Source organism: Lissotriton helveticus, chromosome 4_1 (assembly GCF_964261635.1).
Source record: "Lissotriton helveticus chromosome 4_1, aLisHel1.1, whole genome shotgun sequence".
NCBI classification, from domain to species: domain Eukaryota; kingdom Metazoa; phylum Chordata; class Amphibia; order Caudata; family Salamandridae; genus Lissotriton; species Lissotriton helveticus.
The window spans coordinates 1,437,964,039-1,437,981,966 of NC_136063.1; the positions used below are offsets into that span (position 1 = coordinate 1,437,964,039).

At 46.3% G+C, this 17,928-nt stretch overlaps 1 protein-coding gene across 3 annotated transcripts in view; it reads left to right on the forward strand.

Moving 5' to 3' along the window:
* Positions 1-3,014: 3,014 nt before the first annotated feature.
* LOC144829153 (serpin B10-like) overlaps positions 3,015-17,928 on the forward strand; it is a 185,644-nt gene continuing 170,730 nt past the window's right edge. For 2 of the 3 annotated variants that reach the window (XM_078687996.1, XM_078687997.1), the window contains exon 1: positions 3,016-3,163. The gene's annotated coding sequence lies outside the window, so the exon portion shown is untranslated. Of the gene's footprint in view, positions 3,164-17,928 lie in introns of all 3 variants that reach the window. The other variant, XM_078687998.1, reaches the window with a different exon arrangement.

Consider the following 17,928-nt stretch of genomic DNA (forward strand, 5'->3'; position numbering starts at 1 on the left):
TCCCGATACCACAAGAAGAAAGAAGAGCAAGAATAAGAACACCCGCCGCGCAGCTGCTAACAACAGGACGACAGCAACTGACTTGGCCCCAGCCCTACCGCCCTGTCGATCCTGGAACCTGCTCCTGCCTAAATCCCGGCGACTCCTGCGGACAGCAACCTTGGGCCACCCGGAGGACCTGCCTGCCTTGACCCTCTTAAAGACTGGGACTCCCATCAGCAGAGGCTCTCCTGCAACAACCCCGTGGTGCCAGCCAGGAAGCTCCGGACCAGCCCACTCTGCACCCGCTGAGCCCGGCCCATGCCCGAGTGATCCAGGACCACGAGGACGTCCCCCCGGCGACTGGGACCTGAAGTCCAGTGCCCAAAGACCCTCCTCGATGAACCAGACGACACCTGCAGACTCAGAACCAGGGCCCCCCCAACCGCGACCAGCTGAGGGTAAGGTTTTCCGAGACCCAAAGACACCCCTGCACCCGGTGCCTCCTGTGCCTCCCTTTAGGGTACCTACCTGTGCTCCAAGATCCCAACTTACCTCTCGACGTGCTGGTCGCCCCGGAGAGTCTCCACCCCGAGCCTGCAGCCTTTGTTCCCTTTTGACCTTTTCCATTGGATAACATTGAGCGCCCAATGGCTCAAAAGCACCCTGCACCCGGCCGCCGAGCATAGCTGGCTGTGCCACCTTGGTCCTATCCTGCTTCCCCCTTTGCCCTGAGCAAGTGACCAGGAGCCCAGCTCCTACAGCCGTGTGGCCTGCTAGCCAGCAGCCACCAACCGGAGGCCCCCCGTCCCCCATTGGATAACATTGGGCCTAACTACCACTGCACCCAGCCGCCCCTGCTCTGCTGAGGGTGAACCAACTGTACCTAGCTGACCCTGGGGGACCCCTGAGTCTATGCCCAGAACCACAACTACACCAGTCGAGGACTCACCAGGAAACCGGTAACTCACTTACCTGCCATTGAATAACATTGACTGGTTTGACTCGAAAAATCTTCTGTCTACTTTTGAAAACTTTAAATATTCCTATAAAATCATCCAACTTCCGAATTCCGAAATACTCACCTGTGATCAGGAGAGGAGCCAGAACTGTAACTTTCAGCCCAGTGCTGAAACGCAAAAGTAATCCCTAGCGGGTTTACTAGTATTTTCTCCATAGGAATCCATTGTCTGCTTTTCTATGAAATTTCTTCTAAGTGTCTACTTCTGAAAACTAGAAATATTCTTTAAAAATCACACAAAATACTAAAATGTAATTACTTACCTGTTTTGAGTTGAGACCCCAGTGCTGGCCCCAGGAGACCAGTACTGGATTACAAAAGTAACGAGATCGTACTTTGCCTGCAACCAGAATTTTCTCCCATTGGATAACATTGCCAGATTCCTGTTGAAAAGTTTCTAAGTATGAACTTTTAAAATAGCTTTTTATTCCTGAAAAATCACTACAATACCCAAAACGTTTTTGCTAAACTGATTTCATTTTAGACCCCAGGACTGAACCTAGGAGCCAGTCCTGGGATTACCAAAGTAATCAACTGTGTTTATATAAGGAAATCCACTGAGCTCAATGCTAAAGTGTGTGTAGAATTGTGTTGCCTACTGCAACCCCTGTACCTATTGTCTTTCCAAAGTTTATTGCCTTTCTGCAAAGTACTCATCTATGGCCTCTCATATTGAGAGCAGTATATTGTTTATGCCTGTTGGTTCTAGAAATTAAATAACTATATCTATTGATATAAAAACAATTGGCCTGGATTTCAGTCTTTGAGTGTGTAAAACCTTTTGCTGACTGAGTGTGTACAACAAATGCTTTACACTGTCCTCTGGTACTGCCTTACTGCTGGACCAAGCTACCACTTTAGAGAGTAAGGTCACACCTGGCTTTAACCTCTGTTATACCTCTGGGGTTTGTGGACTCTATATACTCTGTACCTTATTCTGGTCCAGTATATATAGAGCCACTTTCTCACAGCGTGCTAATTATATTTATTGCTATATTCAATGTTTTAAGCATGAAGGTGATTTTACTAATGTTTTTACCGGGAAAAATGAAAGTGGAGCCCGATGGTGCCTGATATGGAGCTACGGCCCAAGGTCAGCAGTGAGATAAGGTGCAATGGAGAGGGTGGTAGAAAAGTGGATAATCAGGCCTGTAAGGGAGTGCGTTGCAGAGTCCGAGATCCGGTGGACGTAGTAATGAAGAGGGATTCTCCCTGAAAGCTTGCACAGAGAGAGCCCGAGACGTGTCACTTACCTGATACTCCCACCTCAGAAACCTCCTCTTCCCATCAAAGGAACAGTACATGGAAAAAACACTTTTTGCGAGTGATAACATTAAAAAGAGATTTGGAAAAGAGTGAGTTTTACTGGGCCTTGTAAGACTAGTAAGAGATAAAGGAGGGCCCTGAAGCAGGCCTGCCCAGACATATATGCGACAAATCGAGCCCGCAATGGCCCACCCAAATGCACCCTTGGCCCACCCAAATAAAAATTCCTGGAGCTGGGCCTGCCTTTTATGGTCACATAGCGACCAGCTCAGGAAGGTGGAACACAGGGAGAAGGGGAACCCATCGGGGGCGGTGGAACAGAAGGGGAAAGGACTGTACCATGAGGTAACATTAAATGAATGACTGCTTGAACAAAACAAAAGAGAAAGGCAGAATGTCCCAGGATACTTGCTTGCTAAGAAACATCGAGTCTGTCACGGAATCCCCAGTCAGGGCCACTGGGGGTCCATTTGAAAGGGCATTAACCGCCACAAACTGCCTTGATAGTGGCAAAACTCTTTCGCAGACGAGTGCAGAGCAGCAGAGTTTGTCGAATGGAATACAAGTATTCTGGTTGCAAACGCAGCCATTGCCAGAGGGCAAAAGGATGTGGCCCTATTAAGCGCCTGTTGAATAGCTTAGGTAATTTGTGATTCATGCATAAACCTGCATAGTGTGGGATAAATCTCTATAAATTGTGTAAACCAACATTCCTAAGCAGGTAGTTGTGCCTGTAGACATGTAGTTGTACACACCTTAAAAAAAACAAAAAAAAACCTAGGCTCGTCAGGAACTAACAGGGAGTGGATGTCACCAGTGGTATTTATAAGGAGCACACCCCGCAAGAGCAGGCAACCCCTCCAGACACGGACAGACTTCAGTGCCGACAAGAGCCAGGTAAACTAACTTCTGTTTGCTTTTGATAGCTAACTTGCTGGCGCTAGGGCTAAAGGGTTAACACATGGCGTGGAAGGTCCGAGGATGCTGCATGTTTATGGAAAGATGATTCATGAATGTCGGGGCGCAGCTTCCTTTGGGGCCCAGAGTCCTCAGGGGCCAAGTGATAGTTAAAAACAGCGACTAGGTGGTCCATTTCCGTCCTTGCACTAGGGCCCACCCAGAACGCGCTGGCATTTGCTCCAAATTCCGAATCACAGGTTTTACGCGATTACACAAAAATTGCTTTCTGTTCATGGTATGTATGTACAAATGTGCACAATAATGACACTGCCCGTAAGGGACTGTTGCAATTTCTCTGAAAAGTTGTTGCACAACTCTGTACGTCTGCAGTAAGACACAAGTACTTTCAGAAAAAAAGCTTTGCAATTTGTGCCCTGTGTTCCTATTATAATAGTAAAAGGAGGTGAGAAAATTTAGCACTTAATGCAGACATACAGACAGGGTCGGACTTGGGGACCAAAAGCAGCTCTGATAAAAATGCTCAAACCAGTTCCGCTAGCTTCCTCTCATCGCTCTGTCTCTCTCTTTCCACCCATCCATTCTCTCTCTTTCCTCTCTTCTCCCTCTCCGATCGATTAGTTCCACTTCCCTCCCGCTCTATCTTTCTCCCTCTCTCTGAAGCCCTCCTGTGCCTACTATAATTACCCTAAATGAGTTGGGAAAGTGACAGAGGCAGCAGGAGCGGCCCTGGGCTTTTAAAGTCAGCCTCCTTGGGCTCCAGCCCAATGGGGAAATGCCCGGTGGTTTAAAAGACCAGTCCGGCCCTGCACACAAAAACTCACTTTTGAGAGCACATTTGTTTCTCTTTTAAATCTCATTGGCTGCTGCAAAGTGGTTAGATAGGGTCTTTCTGGGACATGGCCATTTGTGGGTGTGGCCCCGCTTAACACCCATCCGTGAAACTCTAACATGAGCTTGATGATTGCTCACTCAACTCATTTTTCCGCCTGTCAGCACATACGCTGCTGCATGACTTCCAGCAGCTCTATGCAATGTTGCACGCATCTGGTAATGAATCATGAACCTCGTTTCCCATGGCACATTTTTCATGCCTCTCAAGTTTCGTTTTCATATTTTTACATACTCCTAAAACTTGCTTTTCAGCATCTAATGTATTTTTCCATTTATTTACTTATCAATTTTGGAAAGCGCCACGTATTACCTTTCTATTAGTTCAGAGCACTTGGCTCATTTATACTAATACGAGGGAGGGAGGGAGGGGACCTTGGCGTCCACTGAGAATGGACGGAGTGCTCTTGCCTAATACTCTTTGATCATCATCCCTCACCTGCTCCGATTAAACAGAAAGTGATTCTAAAGAGTTCAGTTTCAGGAGTTCCTTTAAAGGCGTGTGGGGGGCTCCACAGTTCGCACCCCCTGGATATATGTGGGAAATAAAGGGGTGGCAAAATATTGTAGCCTGACTACCGAGGATCAAACTATTGTGAAGGCAAGTATATATCGGGAAGTATACTTTTTCTATACTTATCCCCAGTTACACTACACATTTACTTTGTTAAGGTACAGAGATATGGAATTGAAAATAGTAAATATATATGACTTTAGAGGTTAAAATGGTCCTACCTCCCGGGATTCGGTTGGCCAGGCACCCAGCAAACTATCTAACTTATCCCTACTACATGTTTAGGTTGTTTATTTTCACAGTACCAGCACTTCTCTGAAATAACTTAAGATGGTAAAATACTCATAATTTCCCCCCCAAATCTTCAAATATGCTTATGCCCCATGCAGATTTCTTGTCTATATCGCTTATCTAATTTATGTCGGCACATCACTGCTTTTCACGTGTTGCTCCTCATGCTTTCCTCTCTATGCCACTCTAGAGGTAGAGTTGTCAATTGTGTCTGAAGAAGTCTCCAGCCATTTTTCTGGTGTCTATATAAGTGAAACATCATAAACATTGTAGATCCTTATCCTCCAGGTGGGGAATCCCAAAAGTATGGGTTATAACCCCATTCAACAAATAAGCAGTGAATAAGGCAGAGCCCATTCCAGTCACATGGATTCCCCAAATGTATTTTCAATTACATGGCTTCATTAAAATTATATTTGTTTTATTTTTTAAGGAAGGAGCTACGAATCTGGAATTTATGTGGACATCATATAGAACCTGTTAAGCATATGATTTTCCATAGAAACCAATTGCGAGGAGGCCAAGCATATATTTCCTATATTGTATTGTGTTGTAATTACATATAGTTCTTACTACCCCTGACGAGGAGTCAAAGCACTTTTTGGGCGAGTAGCACGCTACCAAGGATTAGTGGTGAATTAGTATAGTGAAATATGAAATTAATTTGAGCGGTGGGTATGTTAGTCAGTTATTTGGATTGAGAAGGATAGTAAAGGGATAGGAAAAGGTTTGCATTTATATAGCGCTTGATACTCCTGATGAGGTGTTGAAGCGCTTTTAGGCAAGTAGCATGCTTCTCCTGAACCAAAAAACGATTAGTGGTGAATTAGTGTGGGGAAATATGAAATAAATTTGAGTGGTGGACATGTTAGTTTGATATTTGGATTGGAAAGGACAGTGGAGGGATGGAAGAGGGAAAAGTTTGCATTTATATAGTGCTTGCTACCCCTGATGAGGCGTTGAAGCGCTTTTTGGCAGGTAGCACGCTACTCTGGAACCCAAACAGGATTAGTGGGGAATAAGTATAGGAAAATATTAACTTAATTTGAGTGGTGGACATGTTAGTCTGTTATTTGGATTGAAAAGGGTTAGCAGCGGGAAGGATCTAGAAAGTTTTTTTGGGGGGGAGTTTATAGCAGTAGGATGGGGTTTGGGCTGAGTAAATGGGAGGTGGAGGGGAAGAGTCAGAGGGAAGGATTTAGAAATGTTTGTTTGGGAGTTCTAAATAGTAAAAGATGTATGAGATGATGCAAGGAGGGATGGAGGAAGGATGAGTCTAGAAAGGGTTATTTTCGGGATCATAGTAGTGGTATGGGGTTTGGGATGAATGAGAGAGGGGAGGTAGAGGACCTCTCAGCAAAATATAAAGGAGCAAAGGCATTGTAATAACTAAAGGTTAGGTGTACTTTTACATCGCATAAAGTAGTCTCAATTTGCGACCAGTATTTTTTCTACCTGTGCGGACCCAACCTATGCACAAATTCCAAATCTGAATGTGTCACTATTAATGTTCATGAGGTAGGTCGCAAATAGCGACTTGATTCGATTGGACAGAATCACAGGGATAATGATCTGCAAGGGTCAGCAGACCACCATGTCTCTGATAGCTTTTCAAATGAAGAATATTATTATTATTATTATTTTTAAATTGTCCATTTTCCTTAAAGTAAATGGGGCTGCACTCATATCAATTGGGCTTTTGAAAGGGACACTCCCAATATACCCTTCCAAGTACTGATTCGATATGGAGTCCAAACCCCTTTTAGAAGCTGTTAAAATATTACTTATCCTTAAAATGTGTTTAGTAAATAGCAAAAAACTTTTTTGCTGGTGTGCACAGCTATTTGGACTGTTTGTGACCATAAAAATGCTTATACAACTTGCTTCATATCTGCACAAGATCAGACAGTTTGGTGAAGCCGAGGAACTAAAACTACAACTGTTACGTGTTCCCAGGATCTTGGCTTTTCCACTACATTTTGATGAGTGAACCAAAAGACTGGGTTCAGTCTTCAAAGACATAAGATCCAATGAGCATGTGTTGGGTTCCAATCTAGTTTTATTATCACACATTACTGCAAACTCTAAGCCGAATTCTAAATTCTTCCAATCTTGTAAAGATAACCAAAGACAGAAAATAAATGTGTAAAATCACACAACTTAGTCCCATTTGGAGACCAGGATTAAAACCATTGCCCTGTTTCCACAGTTTCCAAAATGACAACTAGATCACTGTTGTGGGGGTGGATCTGATAGCAAGATGCAAAGAAGGCTGTCCCCAGGGGTATGACATTGTTGGGAAGCAAGCCAGATTTTAATGCAGCGTTTATTATCAGGATATTTTGTTACAGTGGTAAAGGTGTGGTTAGACGTACAAAAAAACTTTCTAGACTCTTACCTCTTCTATTCCTCAAATATTCCTTTTCAATCCAAATAACAGACTAACATGTTCACCACTCAAATTAATTTCATTGTTCCCTATACTAATTCACCACTAATCTTGTTTTGGGTTCTGGAGTAGCATGTTACTAGCTGAAAAAGCTCTTTGAGGCCTCGTCAGGGGTAGTAAACGCTATATAAATACAATTGCAATACACTACAAATGCAGTAAACTGCGGGCTCCCAGAAACAAACGGGAGACTTACTAAGGCCAGTCATTATCTTTCCTCATTAAACATAGGCCGGGAACAGCCCTTTTTATGTCTCCCCTATGCAGCGCGCATGCACTGCATAGGAGGGGACGTTTTGGAATCGTCAGCATTTTGGCTAAAAGCGTGCACGTTTTGCATTGCTTTCTATTTCAACGCCTGCACGTTTGGCGGTTCCTTTCCAGGAGGGAGTTTCGGCACCACCTGTTTGTAATTATCTTGAAAACAGATGGTGCCCCTGCTCGCTCCCGCAAGGGAAACGCTATGTGTGTCTGGTTTACCTTTGTTTGCGTGTGGGCTGTGCGTTTACTCATGGGTGACATTTAATAATGTGCTTTACAAGAGTATCAGTTATCTTACAGTGGAGAGCTATACATGAGACCCAGTTACGTTACTTAAGGACACATTTGATTTTGGTAGGCACAGGGTACAAAAAAAGTTGTGCCACGCTGTTGGTGTACTTTGACACATTACTCATACCTTTACCACAAATGTGACATGGTTCTGGACCAATTGGAGCAATGCGCCTGAAAGATTCACAAAAGCACCAGTAAACCCAGTTCATATATGCAGCGTGATATACATCCAGGAAACGAAAGCACTCGCAGCGGTCATACGGGCTAGCGGGCAGCCATACAATCGGCCCTCGGTGATACCAGCAACAAAATCCATAATGAATCGCGCATGGCCTCTGATGGTTAGTCTGGGCGCCAATTCCGCACACAGAAACGGAACCATTTTAACAAATCCATAACACTATTCTTTCACCCCAACCACCACCACCACGTCCACCACCACCACAACCACCACCACCACATCCACCAACACCACCACATCCACCACCACGTCCACCACCATGTCCACCACCACCACGTCCACCACCACCACGTCCACCATCACCATGTCCACCACCACCACAACCACCACCACCACCACCACATCCACCACTACCACATCCACCACGTCCACCACCATGTCCACCACCACCACGTCAACCCCCACCACATCCACCACCACGTCCACCACCACGTCCACCACCACCACCATGTCCACCACCACATCCACCACCGCGTTCACCACCACCACGTCCACCACCACCATGTCCACCACCACTACATCTACCACCACCACGTCCTCCACAACCACCACATCCACCATCACGTCCACCACCATGTCCACCACATCCACCACCATCACGTCCACCACCACCACGTCCACCACCACCACCATGTCCACCGCCACCACCACCACTGCATCCACCACCACCACATCCACCACCATCACGTCCACCACCACCACGTCCACCACCACCACCACCACCCATGTCCATCATACCACATCCACCACCACTACATCCACCACCACCACGTCCACCACCACCACGTCCACCACCACCACATCCACCACCACCACATCCACCACCACGTCCACCACCACCACCCCATCCACCACCATGACCACCTCCACCACCAGGACCACCTCCAACACCACGTCCACCACCACCACCTTGTTCACCACCACCAACACGTCCACCACCACCACCACGTCCACCACCACCACCACGTCCACCACCACCACATCCACCACCATGTCCACCACCATGTCCACCACCAACACCACGTCCACCACCACCATCATGTCTACCACCACATCCACCACCACGTCCACCACCACCACGTCCATCATCATGTCCACCACCACTACATCCACGACCACCATGTCCACCACCAACACGTCCACCACCACCACCAGGTCCAACACCACCACCATGTCCACCACCACCACATCCAGCACCATCACCACATCCACCACCACCACATCCACCTCCACCACCATGTCCACCTCCCCGTCTACCACCACCACGTCCACCACCACCATCACCACATCCACCACCACCACGTCCACCACCACCACCACATCCTCCACCACCACGTCACCCACCACCACCACGCATGATAGGTAAAGTGTCACTGGAGGGCAGGGGTAATAGGAGTGTCAACCCCGGCTGTACATGGGACATATAAGGATGCATTGGATGCGAGAAGATGGGAATAGGGGTAGAAGTATTACACCAGACCCAAGATACATTTTGAAGAGGCACAATGTCACAGGGGCTCCCGTAAAAGCACTCACAGCATCTCTACCTCACAGTGGCATACCTGCACGAGCCACTCACTCAAAACAAGCATTGGCATAGCCAATAGGTTTCGCTTTTGGGACCTTATAAGTGTTTAGCCATGCAACAGTTGATATTGTTGCACCAAGGATATTGTGCTGGATAACTAAACACTTACAAGGTCCCAAAGCAGAGACCTATTGGCTATGCCAATGCTTGTTTTTACCAGCTCTTGACTATCTCTGACTTGGTACAAATTGGAGAGAAAGTCTCTTTTCAGCTTGGCTCTTGGGAGTTTGGCTATATTTCCAGGGATATCAAAACAACAGTTCAAGTTTCCCCATTTGATCTTGTATAAGTATGTCAAGTATTGGGGGTGGATGCCTTCCTTCAGAATTGGAAGGGTCTGACACCTTATGCTTTCCCTCCTTTTGTCACGCTACCCAGAGTACTATGGCACACTCGCAGGAACAAAGAAATGATAGTAGTAATAACCCCCCTCTGGAGATCGCAGGCATGGTTTCCAATCCTACTGGAAATTAGCATAGACCTTCCGATTCTGATACCAACACTCAAGGGAATATTAACAGGCCCAAGAGGAGAGCCACACCCTCTAGTAGAGCATGGTCTTCTAACACTGATGGCCTGAAAGATTTCAGGAGACAGTGGTAGATCGCAGGCCTTTCGGCAGATGCTTTCAAACTCATATCAGAGTCATGGGCACCTGGCACAAGGAAAGCATATAGACTGGCTTGGAAGAAATGGGTTCGTTGGTGTCTTCAATGGAATTACATTCCCATTTCAACTAATTTAGTTCATGTATTAAACTACTTATCTAAACTTTTCACATCAGGACTGTCTTACAGAACAGTTATTGTTTATAGGTCTGCGATTGCAGCAGGCCACTGCCTTGTAGAGAGAGTGTGTGTGGGCCAAAACTTACTAACTAAAAACATTATGCTAAATATGCGGGTCTTAAACCATCCTTCCTCAAAATACACCGCTCTGTGCGACGTAAAAGATGTTCTTCAAGTTCTAGTGAATGGGGGTGAAATCTCTAATTTATCCCTAAAATATTTATCCTACAAACTCAGAGTTTTATCAGTTCTTATCTCTTGTTAATGGTGTTGTAAATTCCTTTGGAATGGTCTTTGTTTATCTGACTGCTGCTATTTCACAACATTTAAATTGTGTCAGTTTGAAACTGCACTTCATGAAGTTGTAATTTTTTTAGTGTGCACGCTAAATGAAGTGCATTTCTACTTGCACTCTTGTATGTCATGCTGGTATGTACTTTAATTGAGGACTACAGTTATAGTTGTAAATCAATTTAATCTGTAAATCCTGCTGGTATGGCTTTCTAATTTGCTTTCAATTTTCTTGAATGTCAGAATATTTGTAAACCATTCAGTCCGTAGTGGTGTTTGCATGGCTTTCTAGTGTGCTTTCAGGGCTCTCATATGTCTTGCTTATATAGTCTCTTAACTAATACATTACTAAGTTTATTCCTATCTATCTATCTATCTATCTATCTATCTATCTATCTATCTATCTATCTATCTATCTATCTATCTATCTATCTATCTATCTATCTATCTGTCTGTCTGTCTGTCTGTCTGTCCGTCCATTCGTCCAGCCCGCCCGTCCACCCGTCCACCCACCCAATCTATCCCACTTATCTATCTATCTATCTATCTATCTATCTATCTATCTATCTATCTATCTATCTATCTATCTATCTATCTATCTATCTATCTATCTATCTATCTATCTATCTGTTAGAAATGGGATTTCTGGCTAGATGAGACTAAGCGAGGCAGAAACCACCCCTCTAGTCAGGATAAGGGAGTTACACTTCTAAAATAACTCCTGCTCACCCCCTTGGTAGCTTGGCACGAGCAGCCAGGCTTATCTTAGAGGCAGTGTGTAAAGCATTTGCACATAACCAACAGTAATACAGTGTACGGACTACAAAAGGACACCACACCAGTTTAGAAAAATATCAAATATTTTTATATAATTAAGACAAGACCAAAAACCATACAAATCCACACTACTATACTTAAAAGTTCACAGTTCCAAAAATACGCTGATTAAAAAGGGTTCCTTGTGGGGATAACTCCGTCCGGGCTACCACGGTGTTCTGAACAACAAAATCCAACAGTTCTGGCTGGTCGCGGGGTCACGGGCTAGCTACGGTGTCGGGAAGACCTGCAAAACAGTACCTGTGAGAAATGCAGGGCGTGGAAGCCCTTGAAGTCCCTAGCGTTGCAGGTCGAGCTCCTCTCTGGTGGAATCAGGAGAGCTGGCGCCGGCAGGTGTCGGGTTCTGCGGTGTGAAGTGCAGCGGTACGGTGTGCGGTGGCCCCAGGTCGTGGTGCGAGCAGTGGCTCAGTGGTGGCATCAGATGGCATAGTCGTAAGACCAGGGTCACGGTGCGAGATGAAGGCGATGCTCGCCACGGTGCTAGCAGGCCACGGTGCAAGCAGTGGCGTCGTTGTTGCTGAAGCGCTGTTGTCGGCTGACGAACTGGAGTCAATGGTGCCAGCGTCGGGAGGCCAAGGCTGCATTGCGGGATGAGGGCGGTGCAACGTGTGACTTACGAGTGGTGTCCTCGAACCACGGTGCAAGCAACGGCATCGATTTTGGCTGGAAGTGGTGGCTTCAGGCAGGCCAAGGCGTCCTCATGAAGCAAGGCGGTGCGGAGTGCGGTGCCCAGAGGTGGCGGCATCAACAGGCGTCGGCGGTGAGACCAGGGTCGTGGTGCGGTGTTGCGGCGGTGCTCTCTGCGGTGCCAAAGCTTCGGCGTGAAGCGAGGTGGTGCGGTGTGCGGTGCCCACAGGTGGTGGTGCGAGCAGTGGCTCGGTGGCGGCATCAACAGGCATAGTTGGTGAGACCAAGGTAGCGGTGCAGCGTTGCGGCGCTGCCCTCTGCGGTGCCTTCAGGACACGGAGTCAGCAGAGGCGTCGTAGACGTCGTTGAATTGTTTTTCCTCTGTTTGCAGCACAAAACACACAGTCCCCAGTGCTGCGGGCAGAAGAGCTTGAAGTCTTTGTTGTTCCTGAGACTTCGTGAACAGGGAGCAAGCTGTACCTCAAGCCCTTGGAGAGACTCACAGATTGGATTGCAGAAAGTCCAGTCCAGGCCTTTCACTGCCCAAGACAGAAGTAGCCACTGCAGGTCAGCCCAGCAAAGCACCCAGAAAATCAGTTGTTCCATTTCGGAGCTTCTCCGACCTACTTCTTGGCAGGCTTCTTGTTCCAGATGAGTTCTAAAGTTCAGGGGTCTGGGACCCAGTATTTGTACACAAAAATCAGTTGATCTTCCAGGTAGATGGTGTCGGTGTCCGGACAGAACCAGTTGGGCCTTCTCTGGCGTGAATTCCTGGCAGGAGGTGCAGACGGCTTTGTCAGAGGCAGACCAGGCCGTTTGAGGTGCAAGGAAATCTCCTCCCTCTTCCTCCCTCTTCCCCCCATCGTAACCCAGGTCTACTTAGCCCTTTCCTGACCTATCTAGACTATCGGGAGCCACCCTGTTTCCTAGCCATCTTTCGTCCAAAAACCAGACAGGCAATCCACATTCCAGCAGAGGCACACGGGATGACTGAGCAAAATAATACTCACTTTCTAAAAGTGGCTTCTATGAACTCAGAATGAAAAAGGCACCCTCGCTAAATGCTGCGTTTCCAGACGCTGAGTTCCGGCATACCAAACGTCATTAGCATATACCTTTTTTGGGCTACGTACGTGGGTGGCACAATCCGTGCTGCGGGCCCACGAGTAGCGGTTGACTCACAAGCCCGACACCCACAGTGCCCTTTACTGGGGACTTACAAGTAAGTCACACATCCAATCATAACATAATTTACCAGAGGAGCACCAGCGCTTTACCACTGATCAGCAGTGCGAAAAGCACGCAGAAATGTTATACCAGCAAAAACAGAGTCAAAACCGGGAGGGAAGAAAACAAAAACTCGGGGGGAACACGCCAAAAGATGCCAAGTCTAACTCTATCTATCTATCTATCTATCTATCTATCTATCTATCTATCTATCTATCTATCTATCTATCTATCTATCTATCTATCTATCTATCTATCTATCTATCTATCTATCTATCTATCTATCTATCTATCTATTTTTGTAAAACTCTCTAGCTATTGGTCTTTGCAAGCCTCACTGCCTTTCTTTGCAAGTCTCTCTACCTCTATGTCCTTGAAAGCCACTCTATCTATTTCTCTTTGCAAGCCTCTCTATTTGTAAGAATGTTTTTCAAAAACATTACAAATAAGCATTAGCAAAATAATGTAAAGGGCTGTTCTGGGCCTATACATTAAATGCAAATGCTACTAGTAGGCCTGCAGCACTGATTGAACCACCCACTCAATTAGCACTTTAAACATGTCTTTGGCCAGCCACTGCAGCCTTGGGGTGTGAAGTTTTAAACTGTCATTTCGGCCTGGCAAAATAAACCTTTTGCGAGGCCCAAACCTTCCGTTTTAATACATATAAGTCACCCCTAGACTTGGCCCTGGACAGCCCAGAGGGCAGGGTGCAGTGTATTAAAAAAGTTGGAAATGTACTTTTAAGGTTTATACGTCCTGGTAGCTAAAAACTCTTAAAGTCTTTTTTCACTACTGCAAGGCCTAGCTCTCTAATAGGATAACATTGGAGTTACTTTATTACATGTTATACGTGTAACTTCCAAATAGGCCCAGTTAAGTTCAGGTTTTGTGTCTTTAAATTAAATCAAAAATTCTAATATATAGTGAAGTCTAAGTTTAAATTACATTTTTGAAAATGACACTTTTAGGAAACTGGCATTTTCCTGCATTAGCCATTTAGTGCCTGCAGTCTGTGTCTGGATCACATGAATGGGTGTGGGTGACAGTTGGGCATTGTGTATTCTTCCTAGACAGCCGCACATAATGGGGAGCTTAGGTGTGCCTGTATTGGCCATCACTGGCAGGATGGGAGGGAGGAACTGAAACCAGCCCTACTTACACTTAAATAGGCAGTGCCAGCCCCACTTACACTTGCATAGGATGTGTCCTGTCTCCGCACAGAGGGCTTCACGCCCCTTGTAGTTAGTCTGGAGCCAGGACAGGGAAGGTAGGGCATCTGTGCACTTCAAAGGCTGCCTCTAGAAGCTTCTCCCCACATCAAAGACACAGATGGTATACTTATACGGGACCTCAGACACCACCACTTCAGTACACTTCTGGACCTGTGGATACTCTGCCAGGAAGAAGGACTAATGTGCGGCTGATAGGACTGTCAAGTTGCTGGGCTGCTGCTCTGAAAGACTGCTGCCCTGCTGTGCTGATCTACTGCCCTCTTTCCTGAGTGAGAAGGATTGGACTTGCTTGTCTTGAACTCAGGACTCCAAGGGCTAGTTGGCTGGCCTCCTGATATGAAGCCTCAGGGACACAACAGGATTTCAACCACCTTGCACCTGCACCTGCACCTGAACTCTGCCACCTGTCAGTCTACCCTGCCAAGGGGTGCCACCCCAGTCCTGGACCTTTAGAAGTGGGCTTAAGGTGCTCTGACAGCCTCTGTGGGATCCGATGGAACCAACGCACTTTCCCGGCTGCGCCATGCAACCCAGAGCAGAACCGACACATCTCTTCAATTGCGCGCCGCATCCTCCAAGCCAGACTTTGCTTCACATGCCCTGTTGACGGACTCCTCAACGATGATGAAAGCTTTCGCCTCGCAGTCTTGCCGCATCTTGGAATAGATGCATTGCTTTAGCTGGCCAACGCATTTTTTAAATGGATCCTCACAATGCTCCGCAAAGCAGGATTCACTCTGTTCAGCAGGCCTAACTGCATCCCTGTAGCCAGTCTTCACTCCATTGCAGTCAGCCTCAACTTCAGACCATGTCCCAGTTAGGCACAACCTGATATCCACAGTTGGCGCTATGTGCTATGTGGCGCTATTTGTAAAAAAAAATATTTTGCATATCTCTGGTTCTACTGACTGGATTTTTGTCATTTTGGTCTTGATGGATTTTTTAAATAAAGATCCTTTTGGTGTGGTATTTTCACTTTATTACTGATTGAAGTTTTGTATAAATACTTTACACATTGCCTCTGAATTAAGTCTAACTGCTCTGTGCCAAGCTATAAGAGGGTTGAGCACAGGTTATTTAGGGTTGGCTTGTGCCTCACCCTAACAAGGATTGTGGTGTCTGCTTGACCAGGGCTCCCACCGCAGTCAATCAACAGCCCATTTCTTACATTCCCCAACAATAAGGCTTTGCACAAACCATGACAGAACAAAGCACGAATTGCCAAAAGGCTGATCGCCAACATTGGCTTTGCCAATGCCAAAGATTATTTATTTTGCTTCCTGGGTGTGCACGTGTTTCTTTGCCCTGTCCTCCTTTCCTCTGTCTGCTTCCTCACACTTCTCACCCCCGCAAGCCTCCTGATATCCGTGTTGCTGTCCCACCGTCAGTTTCTTATGTGCTTCCCATCTCGCTCTGCTTTTTTTTTATAACTCCCATCTGTTGCTCCCACACCCCTCTCTGTTTGCCACTTGCAGCTTTGATCCTAGGGCTTCTCTGGTGCTCCCGTGCCTTTCCTGTTTTTTAATTACATTATTTTTATAAACTGTTTAGGAGGGTCAGGCAGCTGCAATTTGCTGTTATGCCACTGCTTTGCAAAAATGAAATATCTTGCACCTTTAATTTTTACCTACCGTCTTGGAATAGTATTTTTCTCTAAAAAAAAAAAAATATGGTGATTCATGTGCGAGTTCTACAGCATCACACTTTTTATTTATTTATTTGATGCTGTTTAGCATTAGCAATAGCCATTCTTCCTTTTTAGGACTCGCCTGAACCAGCGCACATGCACTACCGTGGGAGGCATTTAGTAAGGGCTTTTGACCTCTGAACACACGCTAGTGCATATGCTTTTTTTTTTATTAACCCGCAATTGGCCTGTGCATGCGTCTTTCTAAAAAAGACAGCACGCAATTGGTTCAAGGCGGGTGCATGTCCCGCTTTCTTTGTTCCCTGGCCTAGGGTGCTTGGGAGCGAGCATTAATGCCATCTGTTTCCAATTATCGCGTTTGCATTAATTGGAAACAGATGGCGGTCAGCACTGGTCGCGCAGGTTATCTTGTTTTTTCTTTCCTTCTCCTCTCTCGTGCTTTAAACTATTCCATCCGCCAAAAGTGCACGCTTTATACCCGTCTTCCCTGTGTATTTATGAAGAATATGTCAGTATTCCTTTTTTACGTGTCTTGATTTTCGATTGGTGTATGTTTACTTTATATTATTTGGGCTCGTCAGTGTTTTTGCCCTTGCCTATCTATAGTATGTGGCCAGTCAGTGTGATTTATTTTGGTGTGTCATCATGCTTCTATTGCAGGTTTGAGGCTTGTTCAGCTCTTAAATTGAAACTGTAGAGAAGAAATCTGCAAATTAGGCTCTGGAAGAAGCTCTCATAATCAGCGCTCAGATATATTTCTTAAAAGACAAACAAACGGGGTTGAGGGGTCTCCCCTCCGGTTTTTATCGTGTCTGCAAAGACAGCAGCTTATTGTGCTCAGGTAGCGCTGCTGATTTATGGCCCTATCTCGATTTATCCCTCAAATAAGTCACTTAGGTCATGAAAGTTCAGAGTCCAGACAGGGCCGTCTAGCAGTGAGCTCTGGTAATCGCTACAATAGCCCCTCGTCTCCGAGGCTGGAGACTACATGCTCTAGCCACGGGTTTGATGCACATAGCAGGGCTCGGCCCTGAGGCCTGAGACTGCAGGCTCTGGCCACGGGTTCGGCACCCTGCGGCCTGAGACTGCAGGCTTTGACATGGGTTCAATGCACATCTCAGAGCTCGGTCCAGGCTTTGGACACAGGTTCAATGCGCGTGTCAGGACTCAGCCCCTGGGCCCGGAGAACACAGGTTTCGGACACGGGTTCAATGCACATCTCAGGGTTCGTTTCCCAAGGCCGGAAAGAGTAAGACGACTTCACCGGTGACAAACCCAGCGTTTTGCACTTTCTACCTTCGGACAGACGAACAAAATCCACCAAACAAAAACAAAAAAATGCCATCTTTAGAATGAATGTCTTGAAGACTTTGGTCGTCTGTCTAAATTTGTGAAAGTGACAACAGCTATGTGATTTCTCTGCGAATAACCCAATGTTTTCGGTTGTGCAGTTTTCTGCTTATGGGTTTATCCTGAACTGTGAGGTGATCCGCAGGGATGCTCTGATGCTTTGTGAGGCGCCCTGATGCGCGTGTGGTGCAGAAGAGCTATACAAAATAGCC